At 36.5% G+C, this 19,464-nt stretch overlaps 1 protein-coding gene and 1 long non-coding RNA gene across 2 annotated transcripts in view; one reads left to right on the plus strand and one right to left on the minus strand.

The window, feature by feature from the left end:
* The window catches only part of ELF1 (E74 like ETS transcription factor 1), a 92,117-nt gene that overhangs the window by 61,359 nt on the left and 11,294 nt on the right, over positions 1-19,464 (minus strand).
* On the plus strand, positions 474-18,268 carry LOC118497346. Its single transcript, XR_004899874.1, has 3 exons — positions 474-485; positions 8,404-8,406; positions 18,009-18,268. It is a non-coding gene; the product is annotated as an uncharacterized LOC118497346 (long non-coding RNA).

Genomic DNA, 19,464 nt, shown 5'->3' on the forward strand with positions numbered 1-19,464 from the left:
TCATACCACTTGGGTTTGAATATTCTGCATTGTGACCTTGGACAATTAACATAGTTTCAGTCTCCTCTTTCTGCAAAATAAGCGTGAGCCATAGTTTCCTCATTTTATAAAATGGGTATAATGAATAAGCCAAAATCTAGAGTTGTTATGAAGATGAGATACAAAAGGCATATGCAGAATGCCTGGCATATAAATGTTACTCAATTAAAAATTAGCTTCATTATAGTCTAAGTATAGTGCAAGAGATATGTAACAGGTGAATGCCAGGTAACTGATTATTCCTTAAAGTCCCACTTTCACACTCCCTGGGAGTTTCCTTTACCAGTTATTTGCCAGAATCCAACAAAGAACACCAGAGCCCATTACTAATATAAGCATATTCTATTCCAGTGCCTAAAAACTTGACAACTCTTGATAAATCCAGGTGCTTCAGAGCTAGTACCTCACCCTGTCTGGCAATCTTCTCTTTCACAGAGTTCCATTGTGTCTCTGTTCCAAACAAAATGAATGCACTGACTATAAACACAAAACCCTGAGCAAGCCACATTGGCTACTACAACCAATTAAAGTGGTTAATTTGTGTTTATTATAAAAGATTTCAGGTATTATAAAATCAAAATCAGTTTTTAATATTTCCAATGCTTTCTTTCTCAATCCTTGATTGAATGCAATTTAGATTTTCTTAAAAGGGTTTCAAACACAGGGTTTAAAAGCCTATTAATTCATAACTATATTAAAAAAATCACTGCTACCCCTTGGAAGCTACTAGGCCACCAACTTATGATACTCAATAGAAAATTTGATAAATAAAAAGAACCAATCAAACAGACAAAAAAGCAAAAGTGCTTTACTTTAGATAAGACAATTCTTGCCCAGAGAAGGTAAAATTCACTAGCTTAGAGCAACAGGATTGTTGAATGGCTACCTCTAATGAAGTATTCAGACAGTGTTTGTGTGTGTGTATAAATGAATATATTTACATATGTATATATTTATAGGGTTGGGAGTATCTAGAGAGCTGGAATTCTGTAGTAACCCCAGATGCCAAGTACCTTCTCAACATATCAACATACCTATTTTAAGAAAAGTAGGTATATTTGGAAAAAAATTACATTAAAAGAAATACAACAGAAATTAAAGACAATAGAATTAGAAAGTGAAAGAAGCTATTTAAGTAAGAAGAAAGCAATAAACCCATAAACTGTAATGATTGTAATTCTTATATAATAGACCATACTTAGGATTTTTAATTTGTTTTCTAAAATACTAGAATGCTTCATATTAGCTCCTAGAAGAAGTGAAAATAATAAATCAGTGGTGTCAAAATAAAATTCTGTACAATCTTCCAAGAGCCTGCCTATTCTAAAAGTATAAAGTCACACAATTTTGGATCTGAAAAAGATCAAACAATTACCAACGAAAATGCATTCATTGAACAGCTGATTAATTTGGGCTGGGGCACTCTTGACTTGTCTGAGGTTACACAGACAACTGATGGTAACAAATGCTAGAGAGAACCCAGGATCTACATTAATAGAACTTTGTTAGTATTTTCCTTTAGCAGAATATCTGGAAAAATAAGAAATTTACACAAATATCTATAGCAATGGTCTGTATACTAATTCATGTAACCTCTTGATGGCTGTTAAATCATTTTCAATCATATCTTTACCTGGAACAACAGAGGCAAGAGTTTATAAATTTTTCTATTATTGCCTTAAATCTTAAAATTTTACTCTTATTGTTCTTTCCCAAGCACTATCATATCATACCATCTTGCTTTACCTTTACTATGCTAAAAAGTGAAAAGGACATTATTAAGCCTTTTTATAAAGCTACCACAACTTAACTCATTAAAATACTTTAAATTTTTAGTTACATTTTTCTTGCTAGTCCTGGAAATACAATATTACTATGACTTACATTAAAAAATTTGTGGATATGGAAAAAAATAACCACACTAAAATCTATTTATAGTAAATAACCATGAGGCAGGAGATAGTCAGGAAGGAAGCTCCAGAGGCCCCCGCAGGGCTGAGGTAGAAAACCTCTATACATGACAAAGACCCCCTAAGACAGGTTTTTCCTGTTTACTGGGATTACTCTGAATCATAGAATGCGCCTGCGCACTACCCCTGATTCATTATAATATCATTATAATGAAATAACATCGTGGGACTCCCTTCTCCAGTAGCCAATCAAGAAAATCATAGGAAACCACACATGCGCAGTAGCTTTGAAATCCAACTCCTTGTACCTGCGCAGGAAAAGCCCGCCAAAGATGAGCAAGGGGGCTTCTGCCCTATAAGAATAGAATCCCCCAGCCCACGTGCCCCTCTTTTTCTCTGCTCAGAGCTGGCCCACTCCCGTGTCCTGTGGAGTGTACTATCACTTAATAAATCTTCCCTCTTTCTTTATGCTATAAACTTTGTGTGTTCGGTTCAATTCTTTGTCCTCGATCACTAAGAACCTGGTTACCTGTGCCCACCTGTGACAACCAGATTTCAGCTTCCCCAAACAAGGGTAGTTTCTTAGTTCCTACTAATAAAGAAAACAGACAAACAAACAAAGACACCAGTTGGAAAAAAAACCTCTTAAAACATAGCCCTCTCTAAATCATCTACTCCATACACAAAATAGAATGGGAAAAATACAAGTTAATGAATGTCACAAGAGAAACAATCATAACTTAATTCAAAAAGAAAATGTTTCCATACTCCAACCTTTAAATTTTTTAATATTCTAGTAATTTAAGAAAAATTTTTAAAAGTTTTAAAATATGTTCTTAGAATCCATGCAAGTACCATATGTATTACCACCAATATCTTTTAAGTAGTTACTCTGCTTTAGGCATCCTTCATTGTAAGTGGGGAGCATGGGGATGATAAAGGGAAGTGAAGTATCTAGAACTTTTTCAAAAGTAGTGCGAACAAAGCACAAACTGGTGTTTTTTTTTTAAATAGGAAGTCTCAGAATCAGGCTTCTGGTGACATATGCAAAACAGAAGTAGGCCTTGGAAACCTAAAAAAGTTCACCTTAGCTTCAATCATGTTAGAAAATAAAAACCCCCCAAAACCTCACAAAATTAATATGATCAGATGGAACAGGCTGACTGACTTCACTTTAGGCTTTCACCTTTAAGCTGACACCCAGATGAACAGTTTCAGGACTCTGAGGGCAGCCGGCAATTACTCACTACTCAAACCTGAAATTCCAGTTCTTTCACAGTGTTCTCCACTTTCCATCATTGGCCACTTGGCCCTACCTGGTGTCAGATTACACTCTGGCAGCATTTATAGCACCTTGCAAAACAGCCAAACAGATCACATACCTAGCTAGACCTGTCCATACCTGTGGTCTCAAGATTAACCCTTTTTTTGAGCATGTTCTGAAAACAAGAGAATTTAAAATCAAAGAAAAATATCCAACAGTAATCAAATACTGTTTTAACCTTGGTCATGAAAAAAGTTTGATTTCTTTTTCAAAAGGCTGAAGGTGATAATTATCAAAATGGTATTAATTAGTGCTTTTTATTTTGCAACTGTCTGAAGATACTTTCTTCTCTCTAGCATCATAGATTTGAACTGTGACAAAAATATACCTATCCAAAAACACAGATATGCTAAAAGGTGCTTATCAACAAAACCTGTTCAGGTAATTAAAAAATTTTCTCTCTATAACAAACAAGAATCAACTTGCAAGAAATTCTGTTTCACTTCTGTGGTTGTTTATTCTGCTTTTGAATATTTTCTTCTTAGAAGCTACGCTCTAGTGCAATGGTTCCCCCATCTGAGAACATAAGCAGATTCTCATCAACAGTCTTTCACTCTGGCCCAAATTGAAGGGGAAAATCTAGTGAGAGGTTCAATTCCCCCAGGAGATTTTGCTACATGACACCTCCTGCCACCTCCAACTCCCACATTACACAATACTCTTCTAGAAGAAACTGTATTCTGTCTTAAAAAGTTCTACTCTTTAAAAAGACACCATAAGCTGAAAACAAAATTTAAAGGTCATATAATAGCTTAATAGCCATGGACTGCATTAGTAGGTGATAGCTGTTCCATGTACTCAACTGATGGGTTCTTACAACCTTTACTCTAGCACCCTTACAATGGAGTTCTTCACCCTACAGGAAGAGTAATTTATCAAAAATGGTAATATGTCCAACTTAACTCCTCTACTTAAAACTAATCAATAGCTTCCACTATCTACAGGAAAAACTTTGAATCCATTAAGAGAGCTTAAGTGGTTCTTCATGATGTTGCAAAAGGGTTGAGAAAAGCATGACCAGTCAGATTTGTATAACAGGATATCTGAACACATAAACTGCAAAGGTGGACAGGAATCATCCACCAACAAAGCCTAAAAGTGTCACAATTTTAGTACTCTTCTCTTTCATCTCAAAAACAGGTATTCCAACATTTCTGTATTTTATAGTCCCTCATGGCCCACTCTCCCACCCCAGTATTAAAGAAGCCAAAGTCAGCCTGCCCCATTTCCTCCTTAAACCTTATATGTACTACTACCCTTTCTCAGGTTTCTGTCTGTGCTCATTGCCATGTTCATGTACTCTTGGATGATCATAATCTTTTACATCTGTGATCATAGGGTCCTCTTCCAAATCATAGGGGGACCAAACTTAAGGATATAAACTCCAGAGAAGCAAAACATTTTCACCTTTTCCCAAATTCCAATAAATTTGATGGACTTCGAAATTCCTTGTGCACAAAACTTTCTGGTTCCTGATGTGTGAGACTGACCTAATGTTTTCATAGTGTACCCCTTTTTCTTCTTTAAATAATAGAAAACAATTTTCAATACATTTTCAAACAATTTCTGGTGGTCCACGTGAAGATCCTTAAAATGGGTTTCTTCCTACAATTTTCTTCATAGATGTCTGGCACTCACCTAAGATTCTAAACTCAATGGCACCAAAAAATTAGAAGCAGCAAAACCACAATATGAGAGATGAAAAGAAGCAGTAGAAAGTATGAGCTCAGTATTGTAATTTATATACTTAAAATACAGATGTAATATTTATAAATTATACATGTTAAGTATATTTTCCTGTTGTACAAATTGTAGAAGTAAATTTTAAGTACTATTCATAATTAATAGGCAGATTTATAATACAGAACAGTTAAAATTTAGGACTTTCAGTTTTCATAATGTAATTTCTCAATCAATTTTTAAAATCATTTGAAATTTTAGTTACTATTAACTAAAAAGTATGTCAACAACCTCTCGCATTAGATTTTCTCTGATAGAAAAGTTTTATTACACTTATTTGATATATACCCAGAGCTAATAAAAAGATCTCTCTTTTGAAAATGGACACTTTTCCATTAGCAAAAGAAACTATGCTTCTATCGATTGACTTGGTGGTAAGAAGTTGATGAATATTTACTGAAATTCCCCCCTAACGTCAGTACTATGGTTAAAAAAAAAAAAAAAAAAAAAGGATAATGCATGAACTTGTTCCTGGGAAGCTTAAACTGTAGCTCAGGAAATAAGACCAAGAGAGAAAACTGAACACCAAAGATAGTATTTATTTAAATGCTAATAAAGCTGGCCGATCTTGCAGTATTTCAGAAGAGGATACAGTCAAATGGGTCAAGGAAATACTTCCCAGACAATGAAGGATATGAACTCAACCTTAAAGGAAAGTAGGATGTAGAGAGACTATAGGAAAAGGAAAATATAGTAGAATATAGAGTACAGAGTGTGTATGTGAGTTGTGTGTGCAGAGAATCAAAATTAACCAAAGTGAGTTTGGAGACAGTAGCTTGACAACAGCTGAGAGTTGATAATGGGAAATAGAAAATGTGGTTAAACAAGTAAAACCAAACTAAATTATGGAGAGCCTTCAAAGCCAGGCAGTGGAATTTAGGCTTGATTTGGAAAGAAGTAGAAAGTTCCTGGAAGTGTTCAAATAAGATTGCAATAACAAAGTGTGGTCCCTATGGTTCCAAAGCCCAGTGCAAGTCACATACCTGGGATCTGATGACTACCATCTAAAAATGATGAGAACAGCTTAAACAAAAATTCCACAGCTTGATTGTTACACTATAGCTTCCAGACACCAATGCGTAATCTGCCCTCCTTAAATTCTTCATTAATTATTTATAATAGAGATTGTTAACAATGGTTTTAAACTGCCCCAGGGTGTGGGAAAATTATTTAAAACAAACAAAAGTCACTTAACTAATTTAGTTTACTTCAAGATTTTGTTCTTCACCTATAGATTAGAAGAGCGGATAACAGGAAAATAAGATTTTCAAGAAGATATGATATTACCCTATTATCTTTCTTACAAGTTATTCAATTGAACATCAAAACTGCCCTATAAGCATTTGGATACTAGTGAAATTTTGAAGTACATGAACTAGTTGTATCTATAGATAACTGTATCTTGTCATTTAGTATTAAATATTTTGCATAGATAATGCTGATACAGTTACTCAATTAAAAAAAATGTGATATCCATGACAGACAAAAATTACTTAGTCACTTAGTAGACACTGCTATCACAAACATGCAAGGAATCTTTACTTTCTTCCAGGGTAATGTTTAAAAGATTTTATTTTATTTATTTATAGAGAGAGGGAGAAAGAGAGGGAGAGATATATCTCATACACCCCCAAGCTGGGACCTGGCCTGCAATTTAGGCATGTGCCCTGACATGAATGGAACCAGTGAACTTTTGGTTTGCAGGACAGCACTGAATCCACTGAGCTACACCAGCCAGGGCTCCAGGGTGATGTTCAGAAGACAGACAAAAACATCCAGTTGACCAATTAAGGCTTCGTTAAACCTGGCTCTTTATTAGAGGTATTTTCTACTTTATGGCTTACTCTTGGAAAATTTAAGAATTCAAAGTTGCCCTAGTAGATGTAACAGGCACATATTAGATTAAAAATACTTCAGCATAGAGACAAACCTAGGAATTGTACAACAGCACAATATGGTTAATTTATGTTATCATTCATTAGTAATACCTAATGTTTAGTAAGTGCTTTACAATTTACAAAGCAAAACATATATACTACTTTAACAACGACTGATGTTTTTGCAGATACAAAAAAACCCCCATGATATCCTTAAGGAGCTTAAGCAACTTAGAAAATAAATATGTAGAACAAAGTAAGAGCTACCATTTATGTGTGCCAAGCCCTATGCTAAGAAGTTTACTACATCTTTCATTTAATCTTCACATCAGTAATATTCACTTCACTTTATGTATATAAGTGATATAAGGATTAGATCGCCAACAAAATAAGGGCAGGGACTTTGTCACGGTCACCATCATACTTCCATATCTTACACAGATGGTCCATGATAAATATCTATCAAAGGAATACTTAGGGTGTTCAGAGAGAGTTTGGGCAAGTGTCTGACTTCAGCTCATGCTCATTCATCTATTCATCCATTCAACAAATACAGAGTACCTACAATATACTATACTCTATTCTAAGTGCTAGAAATACAGCAGTGAACCAAACACCAAAATTTCTACTTTTATGGGGCTTCTAATCTAGTGATCCTAATCAAAACATATGTTCCCCCTCAAAATATTCTGCATTAAAAATGTGGCAGTACAGGCTATCTTCCAACCTATGAATAAAAACTTCTGCCAGTCTCTTTCCATACCTCCCACAACTTCCCAAGCCCCAACAATTGGACACAGAAATGTGGCCTCTCCTACTGTAATGGAGCTTAAGAGTTGTGGGAGAAATGTTTTACCTTTCAGACAATTTGTAAGTACATAAAGAGAGGGGAAGGAAAAATCTGGGGGAAAATAGATTGAGCTAAATCCAAAGGCAGACTTCTTGCAGGCAAAGCTGATTCAGGCAGAGGTGCCCAACCCACAGCTCGCAGGCCGCACATGGCCCAGGATCGCTATGAATGCAATCTGACACAAAATCATAAATTTACTTAAAATCTTTTTTTTGCTAGTCAGTTTTTGTTAGTGTTTGTGTATTTAATGTGTGGCCCAAGACAACTCTTCTTCTAGTGTGGCCCAGAGACGCCAAAAGGTTGGACACTTCTGAGTCCTAGAGGTAATCTCAGGGCCCCTATTTCACTTGCATTTTTAATTTGAGTTTGAAATTATTGAAATTTAATAACAATAAAATATATTGGGATTTTAAAAATCCCCTTTACAAATAAACACTTCAAGGAAAAGAGAAAATTATTACCATATTGTCTTTTCCTATATACTAGAAGACCTTCAGAAATCTTATCAGTACTATCTATATTCTTTTATTTATTTAGCACTCACTCACTAGGGGCCTGTCTGCCACATAAGAAAGACAAGGGGCTCAAACACCTTCCCTATGGGCAATCACATTCTACCAGCTACAAATGCTAACCACAATAATGTACATAATACAGCAGAAGTGGGTATAAAGCATATTCTCCCATGTTATTCAGTAATTATTTAAGTATGGCCTATCTCTCAGGATTATAAACTACTTGAGCACAAAAGACATAACTTTTTCTATATGTTCATTATTAACTAATATAATTTAAAAGATTATTAAGACTATATTGTGTTGAAAGTCAAATAAGGTCATATGATCAAAGGATATTTACTTTTGTTAAAAAATTATTTATTGAAATTCTTGATTAAAAGGGTTAAAGACTAGTGTTTTAGCATTTTATAAAATTTTACATGATGTGATGTACTCACTTGCCAGGCTAGCTGGTGGTAGGCTATACTTCACTGACTATCCTGAGAGTGATAACATATGTATTTTCTGATTCAAACACAGTAATACAGCAACACCAAAAAACAAATGGTACAAAACCAGAGAGCCCCACATGTAAAACAGCACTCAAAAACCCTATGAACTATTTTCCGCATGTCCAGCCTAAATCAGGTTTTAATAAACAAAAGAACTACTCAAAGTTGCTTCTTCTGAAATTCCTTAAAAATGAAATTCATATAACTTTATAATTTTTCCTTCAATCTTTAAAAAAGCAGATTTAAATCCTTAGATTTGGCTTCTTTTTCTTTCAATCATTTAAATTTGAATTTTAGAAATAAGATAGTAACCTATACCAATTTTCAGCTGAAAAAACTATCAGTATATGAACTTTTTAAACACATACCAAGAATAGGGAGGTCTAACCATCAGTCCTACATGCAAAAAAATCTTGCTCTGTTGATAGTAAGACTGCAATCCACAACCCCAAATCACGGAGGCGCATAAGACTTAGAGACAAGAACAGAGAATAATATGGGGAGAAGCAAAGTGTTAAATGGAATCATTCCCTCTATTCAGTGAGGGAATCAGAACTTCAATGAATACCTAGACATTTCCATCAGATTAATCTAGAGACAAAAGCAAAAGATTTTCGATGCTTAGCAATTTAAGAAACTAAAGTAGTCTTAGCTACATTTTTTTTAGTGGACCAATATACAATCACTACTTTTAACTAGGGTGGAAACACTAATAACTTCACTAAGATACTTGATTTCTATAAGTAGCAAAAAACAAATAGTGCAGAAGCATGAGAGAAATCACAAAGAAATTATTTCTTACAATTAAACCATAAAGAAATACTGTAGAAAAGAGCCACATTACAGTTATTTAATCAGCTTGTTGATTTTAGCATGAAGAAAAGAAATTCAGTCATGTATTTATTTATCCAACGTATTCATAAAATCTATTATATGCTAGGTACTGGGTATACAAAAGTAAAGTAGTTCACTGACTAAAGGAAAAGATATGTAAACAGATTATGCACAATGTAAATAAATAAGTCAATCAAGTGATGAGGGAGTAGAGAGAAAGAAAGAAATACTTGTGAGAACCTGAGGAAACCTCTTAAAAAAGTAACATGTGGGCCATTTCTTTAGGGATAAGTAACATCTATTTTTTCAAAGTGAAGAGAATGTGAGTGGAAGAGGTGGTGGACATTCCAGGTAGAAGGAACAAAGGTAAACTTAAAAGCTTAAATCACTCTATAATTAGTGAAATAGCAATTTAATGAAAAACTCTCTCCTACCTCCCAGCCAAAACAACACAAGACCTAGCATCAGAAGACCTGCATTCAAATCCTAGTTCTACCATTTACTAATTATATTTTCTTGGATAAGTCAACCTCTATGACTTCCTTTCATCGTAAAGTTGAAATGCTTTAAAACTATTCAAGAATCTTGATACACCCAAATACAAAAATAAATAAATGCTCAGAATATTAAAATTTCAAGATCAAAATATTAGCTTATCATTTCATATTCAATGTATACCATATATACAAACAACCAATCTTTTATGGCCTATAAAATTTTCGCAAAATTAAATGCTTTGAATTATGCAAAAGTTATATTTTCTGTAACACATTAAACTGTTATCTATACATCCAATAGAACACAAAACAAGCCTCCAACATACCCAAAATCAACAAGTGACAAAAGTTTAATGAAACAAGCCATATACTTAACTGGTCTCCCTAATGGGACATTAAAGCAGCAACTGTACATCTGTGTCTCTGTTCCTCTCATCGTGGTTTAACTGACAGGAAGCAGAGAACAAGATATGGCATAAAAACATCAAGTATTTCCTGCCTTCTCTGCTACATCTTTATGTCTTGTTTTATAAATAGACCAATAGTTTATGTGAAAACATATCAAAATATGGTTATCAGAAATACAACATACAAATGATGAAGCGTATTTATGAAAACAGCAAATAAAAAGGTATTTTGAGGTTGGATTCCAAGTTCATTCTGTGCACAAAGAGTCATTATAGTTTAATGAAGAAGTGTACTTAGTATTAAATACCTTACAAATTAAAACTTAAAAATCATAATGGCTGAGTAAAAATAATCAAATGCCTGAACAACAGAATAATCTCTCAGACTATTTTATCCAATTAGTTAAATGAGTAACACTTCCCCACCTAGATATATGAATCTGTCCAGAAAAAGTCCTCCAGCCATCGTTAATATAATAAGAACAATTTATGCAGCATCAATGTAACCTGGCAGCCAAGAAGAGTGGACAGGATTGTCCTTCATTATACTAGTCAGTGGGGGCAGTAGACACCTACTGAGTGAGTACACACACTAAGAGGCTGTGGCATTCAAAATGACTAAGCAAGTAAAGCAATGAACCTGCATTAAAATTTATTTTTATAATTTCATTTTTATTAGTTATTAGTCACTAATACACAAATAAAATGTATATGTACAAATAAAATGTATGTGTTGCTATCAAATATTTAATGTTTTTATCTCCACTTTCTTAATTTAATCTTTATTATATTTTTCCCATTACCATTTAATCCCCTTTTACCACTCTCCCCCAGCAATCACCACACTGTTGTGTATGTCCATGAGTCCTTTTTCCTCAATCCTCCCACCCCCTACCCACCCCACTAGCTGTCATCTGCTCTCCATCTATCAGTCTGTTTCTGTTTTGCTTGCTAATTCAGTTTGTTCTTTAGATTTATGAGTGGTATTTGTTTTTCTCTGACTGGCTTATTTCACTTAGCATAATATTCTCCAGGTCCATTCATACTGTAGCAAAGGGTAAAATTTTCTCCTTTTTAACAGCCAGGTAGAATTCCATTCTGTAAATGTCCCATAGTTGTTTTATCTGCTCATCTATTAATGGACATTTGGGCTGCTTCCATATCTTGGCAACCATATATAATGATGCAAAGAACATAGGGATGGTTATGTTCTTTCAAATATGTGTTTTGAGTTCCTTCAGATATATTCCTAGAAATGTGATTGCTGGGTCAAAGGCTGATCAGTTTTTAGTTTTCTGAGGTATCTCCATACTGCTTTCCACAGTGGCTGCACCAGTCTGTATTCCCGCTAACAATGCAAAAGGGTTTCCCTTTCTCCACATCCTTGCCAGCACTTCTTTGTTGATTTATTGATGATAGTCTTTCTGACAGGTATGAGATCTTCAGCAGCTCACTGTGGTTATAATTTGTTTCTTTTTTAATATATTTTATTGATTGTGCCATTACAGTTGTCCCATTTTCCCACTTGATTCACCTCCAACCTGCACACTCCCTCCCGCCGCACTCTCGCCACACTCTCGCCGCACTCTCGCCCCCTAGTTCACTTCCATGGATTGTACATAAGTTTTTTGGCTTCTCCATTTCATATACTATTCTTAACCTCCCCCTGTCTATTCTGTACCTACCATTTATGTTTTTTATTCTCTGCACCTTTTTCCCCATTCCCCCAGCCCCTTCCCTGTTGAAAACTCTCCATGTGATCTCCATTTCTGTGATTCTGTTCCTGTTCTAGTTGTTTGCTTAGTTCGTTGTTTTTTTAGATTCAGTTGTTGACAGTTATGAGTTTGTTGTCATTTTACTCTTTGTATTTTTGATCTTCTTTTTCTTAGATAAGTCCCTTTAACATTTCATATAATAAGGGCTTGGTGATGATGAACTCCTTGAACTTGACCTTATCTGGGAAGCACTGTATCTGCCCTTCCATTCTAAATGATAGCTTTGCTGGATAGAGTAATCTTGGATGTAGGTCCTTGCCTTTCATGACTTCAAATACTTCTTTCCAGCCCCTTCTTGCCTGTAGGATTTCTTTTGAGAAATCAGCTGACAGTCTTATGGGAACTCTTTGGAAGATAACTGTCTCCTTTCCTCTTGCTGCTTTTAAGATTCTCTCCTTCTCTTTAATCTTGGATGATGTAAATATGATGTACCTTGGTGTGTGCTTCCTTGGGTCCAACTTCTGTGGGACTCTCTGAGCTTCCTGGACTTCTTGGAAGTCCAGATTGGGGAAGTTCTCCTTCATTATTTGTTCAAATAAGTTTTCAGTTTCTTGCTGTTCTTTTTCCCTTCTGGCACCCCTATGATTCAGATGTTGGAAATTGAAAGTTGTTCCAGAGGTTCCTAAAATTCTCCTCATTTTTTTGAATTCTTGTTTCTTCATTCTGTTCTGGTTGAATGTTTTTTCTTACTTCTGGTCTGAACTCTTGGTTTGAGTCCCAGTTTCCTTCTCATCACTGTTGGTTCCCTGTACATTTTTCTTTATTTGACTTTTCATAGCCTTCACTTTTTCCTTTGTTTTGTGACCATACTCAACCAATTCTGTGAGCATCCTGATTACTGGTGTTTTATACTGTGCATCTGATAGGTTGGCTATCTCTTCATCAGTTACTTGTATTTCTTCTGGAGCTCGATCTATTCTTTCATTTGGGACATTTTTTTTGTCTCAGTGCACCTGTTACATAGTAAGGGATGGAGCCTTAGGTATTTGCCAGGGCAGGGCAACCCAGGTTGCAGCACTATATGTGGGGGAGGGGTCAGAGAGGGAAGAATGATGATTGTTCAGCTCTCTGCCAACTTTTCAGTCACTTTTGCAGCTACCCACAAGCAAATTGGGTACTTCTGGTGCTGATTCCTGGGTGGGTGGGTTTGTGTACATTCTAGGACCCTGTGATTATCTCCAACAAACTCCCCTGTGAGACTGGGAGTTTCTCTCTCTGCCTCAACTCCCATAGATTTTTTCAGTCAGAGGTTTTGAGGCTTTATTTCCCCATGCTGGAATCTTGGCTTGCATGGTCTGTCTCACTCCCAGATGTTCCTCCTTGTTTATCTGCATGTAAATGTGGGACCACTCATTGTCCCAGCTGCTGCCTCGCCTGGTCCACGAGCCACCACCTTGCTATGAGTCTTCTCTGCTCTGGATGCCTGTTGCCACCCCTCCTACCAGTCTGGATGAATGTTTCTTCTTTAACACCTTGGTTGTCAGACTTCCATACAGTTCAATTTTCTGTCAATTTTGATTTTTTGTTTTTAAATTTGTTGTTGTCCTTCTTTTGGTTGTGCAAGGAGGCACAGTGTATCTACCTACACCTCCATCTTGGCCAGAAGTCTGTGGTTTAAATTTGAGTTTCTCTGATTAGCGATGTTGAACATCTTCTCATATGTCTGTTGGCCTTCAGTATGTCCGTTTTGGAGAATTATCTATTCAGGTACTTTGCCCATTTTTTAATTGGGTTTTGCTTTTTGGTGTTGAGTTTTGTAAGTTCTTTATAAATTTTGGATATCAACCCCTTATCAGATGTATCAGTGAATATATTCTCCCATTCTATGGGTTGCCTTTTTATTTTGTTGATGATTTACTTTGCTGTGCAAAAACTCTTTAGTCTGGTGTAGTCCCATTTGTTTATTTTTTCTTGTTTCCTTTGCCCGCAGATATATATCCAATAAAAAATTGCTACAAGCTATGTCCAAGATTTTGCTGCCTATGTTTTCTTCTAGGGTTTTTATGGTTTCAGTCTAACAGTTAACTCCGATCCATTTTTAATTTATTCTTGTGTGTGGTGTAAGAAGATGGTCTAATTTCATTTTTCTGCACATATCTATACAATTTTCCCAACACCATTTATTGAACAAGCTATCTTTAGCCCATTGCATGTGCTTGCTTCCTCTGTCGAATGTTAATCGACTATGAAGGTGTGGGTTTATTTCTGGGCTCTCTATTCTGTTTCATCGATCTATCCGCATCAAATTTTGGGTAAGCTTGAACATTCCTCCATGGAAACTATATGGATGATTCACAAGGTCGCAGCTATGGCCAACTGGTGATTGGCAGCTTCATCACAATCACACACATCACCTCCTGTGCAATTTTTTGGCAAAACATGAAATCATGCAGGTGACTCAGCCTCCTTACAGCCCAGATTTGGTGCCCTGTCACTTCTGGCTTTTCCCAAAACTAAAATCACCTTTGAAAGGGAAGAGATTTCAGATTGTATATGAGATTCAGAAAAATACAATGGGGCAGCTGATAGCTATTGGAAGAACTTGGTGAGGACCCAAGGCACCTACTTTGAAGAGGATTGAGGCATCATTATCCTATGTACAATGTTTCTTGTATCCTGTATCTTCTTCAATAAATATCTCTATTTTCCATAGTTGTGGCTGGATACTTTCTGGACAGGCCTCTGGCGACCCCCTCTCAAACCCTGCCCTGACCTCTGAAAAAAGATAAGTACCACAAAAAAATAAATAAATAAAAAGCCTTCAACCAGCTGGCTCAAAACAAAGCAGAATGGAGAGCTCACCTCTTTGATCTTTAGTTATTTTCTTTTTTTTACCACAGCTTGTCAGCACTCTTCTGATTATAATTTGTGTCCTTGACCAAACTACATCTCTACTCTGTTGCACATTTCCTTATATATCCCAAACATATTTATTCATTTATGTTCAACTTTCAACTAAACACAAATAAAAAAAACCTCTATATTTCAGAAAGTCATGTGATATAATGTACAGCATGGCTATACTATGGCTAATGTACATGGCTATAGTTAATAACTACCATAGTGAATTTTTAGGATTGCTATGAGAGTAAATCTTAAAAATTCTCATCACAAGAAAAAACTACTTTAGCTTTGTAGGGTGACAGATGGTAACTAGACTTATTGTGATGATCACTTCCAGTATTACAAATATCAAACTTTTAGGCTGTATACCTGAAACTAATATAATGTTATGTGTCAATTATACTTAAATCAAAAATAAAAATTTAAAACTTTTTAATTAAAAATTTTTAAAAGATCAATTCTTATTGTGATATGTCATTTTAAGCAAACTTCCAATAACAACTAAAACAGAGGTGCTCATTTTTCATCATGCTTAGCTGCCTCCCAAACTAATAATTTTTAAGAATCACCTTCATTCACCAATCATATGCCTTATATTCATTCTACAAAAACTTGAAAACAATGAGCCCACATTCTCCATTCATACTGGTTAATTCTTACCTAGGCTGTAAGCTCCCCCAAGTATAATTTTACCAGGCTTTAGTGCTATTCCTCTCTTAGTCAATATTAAAAAATGGATCAATACTTTACAACATATAAGCCTATCTTCATCCTCCTGTGACTTCCCTTTGCTAAACAGTGCTTAAGGTACACCTAATAATCAGTTTTAAGCATGGCACCATGCTCATAAAATAACTTTTCTTAAAAAAAAACTTTATTGATTTTTAGAGAGAGGGAAGGGAGGGAGAAAGAAGGCAGAGAAACACCAATCTGTTGTTCCCTGTGGTACACACCCAGACAAAGACCAAACCCACAACTAGGCATGTGCCTTGACCAGGAATCGAACTGGAGACTTTCTCCTTTGTGGGACGACACCCAACTAACTGACCCACACTGGTCAGGGAGGTAACTTTTCTTAAATGAACAGACTGGAAAACAATTTCATTTTTACCCAGTGTTTTTCAGTGGAAGGGTTTAGTTTATTGCTTTCAAGAGTGTAAGAGTTACTATTTCTGGTGCCTGCACAGCATATCTTTAGTATACTTCTTTCTGCTCATACTTGTAAATATATTACTTCAATTGTTCCAAATCCCTAGGAATAAGTGTTCCTGAACCCTGAGGAAAGTACCCATTTTCCTTCCACATTAGATGCCTTCCTACTGCCCCTGGCTCCAATGATTGAATTACTCTAAAAGATGAGAAATCTCAGAGAGCTACAGAGAATCTGTGTCCAGCACCTTCTCAACAATCAAATATGCTAACAATAGTGTGCAACTATTTTATTCTACCAAGGCCAGATAAGTACTACATCTTCATTTCAATTTATTCCCAAGACTAACAGGTTGTAAATTATCTCTAACAACACACTAATTTGTCTCTCATCCATCCAAGGATCAAATATAACATCCAGTTTATTTTATTTTCAAATTATTTATTTATTTATTTTTAGAGAGAGGGGAAGGGAGGGAGAAAAACATGGATGTGAGAAACATCAACTGCTTGCCTCTAGTATGTGCCCCAACCTGGGACCAAACTCACAACCTAGGCATGTGCCCTGAGAGAGAATGGAATTGGCAACCCTTTGATTTGCAACATGACACTCAACCAACTGACACATCATCAAGGCCTAACGTTCAGTTTAGAAAGTTCACATACAACATTTTGATTAAAGTCATTAATACAACAAATCATCTGTTTCTAAATAAAAGCGGTTGCAAACTGTCTTTCAAAATAACTCATAAAATTAATTTCAGTTAATTACTCTAATTTAAATCTAAAATCTTCACATTATATTTCTTTATGCTTTAATGCATAAGTATGTATGTTTTGCATGGTATATATTTTTTAAGACTTTATTTTTAGCGAGGGGGGACAGGAGGAACAAGGAGGAAGAGAAACATCAAATGGTTGCCTTTCACACACTCTCAGCCTGGGACCTGGCCTGCAACTCAGGCATGTGTCCTGACTGGGAATTGAACTGGCGACCTTTCAGTTCGCAAGCCAACGCTCAATCCACTGAGCCACACCAGCCAGGGCTGCATAGTATATTTGAAACTTTATATAAATAGTATCATACTGTATATGTTCTTCTGGGATACTTTAATGAGTTTCTTTAAGACATAAAATTTTAAATAAATACAAAGTTCATTTGGAAAGAAAGTAAACAATACACATTATCTAGAACTTAGTGCTTGGAAAATATTACTAAAGTCATGATTATTAGGCTTCCATTATAAAAAGAGAAATATCTAAGATGCACAAAATGGACTTCTGGTCAATATGGCAAAGTTGGTAAACACTGTGTTTACCTCATCTCACAATGACAACAAAATTACAAGTAAGCCATAGAACACCCATCATCGAGAACCTGAAGTCTAGCTGAACAGAAGTCCTACAACTAAGGATATACAGAAGAAGCCATGTGGAGATTGGTAGGAGGTAGGGGGCCATTTCTCCCACACCCACATGGGGGTATTAAAAATCTGGAAAAATATCTTGCCTCTGGAGGTCCTGCCTGCAGAGATTTCCCCTGAAGAGTGATGGGTCCCAGCCCTACACCAAGCTCCACAGCCCAGGGTTACAGTGAAGGAAGGGAAACTCCCCATAATTTCTGGCTGTGAAAACTAGCTGGGATTGCAGCTGAATGAGACAGAAGGCTTCTAGAGTCCCAGGCATTCCTCTTAAAGGGCCCTCAATGGATTTATTTGCTAATCAACTCACTCCCTCCAAGTTCTAGCACCAGGGCAGCAGATGAAAAAGCATCAGGGATATATAAGGAGGAACTGGCCTGTCTAGAGTCAGAGTGAGGTCTGGGGGGCAGCTTTCTCCTAGACAGAAGTGTTGGCAGATTCCATTATTCCTTGTTGAACCCTTCTACCAACCAAGTGGCAGGCCCAGACAGGTGACAAATCTGAATCTCTATTAACCTGGCTTACACTATTGGCCCCACTCTACTGATTCCCTGACACCTTGCCCCCAAAACTTGCACACCCATCCAAGTTGGTTCCACCAGGGTTTTTTTAAAGATTTTATTTATTTATTTTTAGAGAGGGAAGGAAGGGAGAGAGAGAGAGAGAGAGAGAGAGAAACATCAATGTGCGGTTGCTGGGGGTCATGGCCTGTAACCCAGGCGTGTACCCTGACTAGGAATCGAACCTGCGACACTTATTCCAGCAGCTTTTAAATACAAATGGGCAGTCTTGGTTCCTGGTATGAACTTTCCTAAAATCTCAAAAATTTACAGACCCCAAACGAGAGGCAACTCACCTCAGCATGTCCTGTACTTCTTGCTAAACAGCACTAAGCCCAGCATTAATGTTAGCCAGCCTCAGTTGACAGCTTAGCCCCTCCCAGGTACCTCTAAGACCAGCATAGGCAATGACCCTTTGCAAATCAGTTGTGGATAATAAAAGGTGGCCCTAGGCTAGGCACAGGCAGCAGCTGGTGCTGGCCTGCACCAGAGCTGCTCCTAAGAGGTTCCAGAACCAACACATACAGTGTCCAGTTTCAGACCACATGAGAGCATGACTCAATCACCTCTCATGAAGGAGACTAAGATGCAACTTTCTTCACTCGTCCTGAAATCACATTCATCCAACACCAGCCACATCCACGATGCTGCTGAAGTTAGACCCCAACGAGATTAAAATGACATGCCTGAGGTACACTGGTGGGGAAGTTGGTGCCACATCTGCCCTGGTCCCCAAGGACAGACCCCTAGGCCTATCTCTAAAAAAGGTTGGTGATGACACCACCAAAGCAACCAGTAAGTATAAGGGTCTGAGGATTACAGTGAAACTGACATTTCAGAACAGACAAGCCTAGATTGAGGTAATGCCTTCTGCCTCTGCTTTGATCAACATAGCACTTAAAAGAACCACCGTGAGACAGAAAGAAGCAAAAAAAAAAAAAAAATTAAGCACATTGGAAATATTTCTTTTGATGAGACTGTCAACACTGCCTGACAGATGTGACACCCAATCTTTAGTTAGAGAACCCTCTGGAACCATTAAAAAGATCCCAAAGACTGCCCAGTGTGTGGGCTGCAACATTGATGGCTGCCATCCTCAAGACATCATAGATGACATCAACAGTGGTGCAGCGCAATGCCTGGCTAGTTAAAAACTAAAGTAAAATATTTCAGTTAAAGATTATTTGACCACCAAAAAAACCCTACAAAACTTTTTAAAAATACAAAC

The sequence above is a fragment of the Phyllostomus discolor genome, chromosome 11 (assembly GCF_004126475.2).
Source record: "Phyllostomus discolor isolate MPI-MPIP mPhyDis1 chromosome 11, mPhyDis1.pri.v3, whole genome shotgun sequence".
Classification (NCBI taxonomy): Eukaryota; Metazoa; Chordata; class Mammalia; order Chiroptera; family Phyllostomidae; genus Phyllostomus; species Phyllostomus discolor.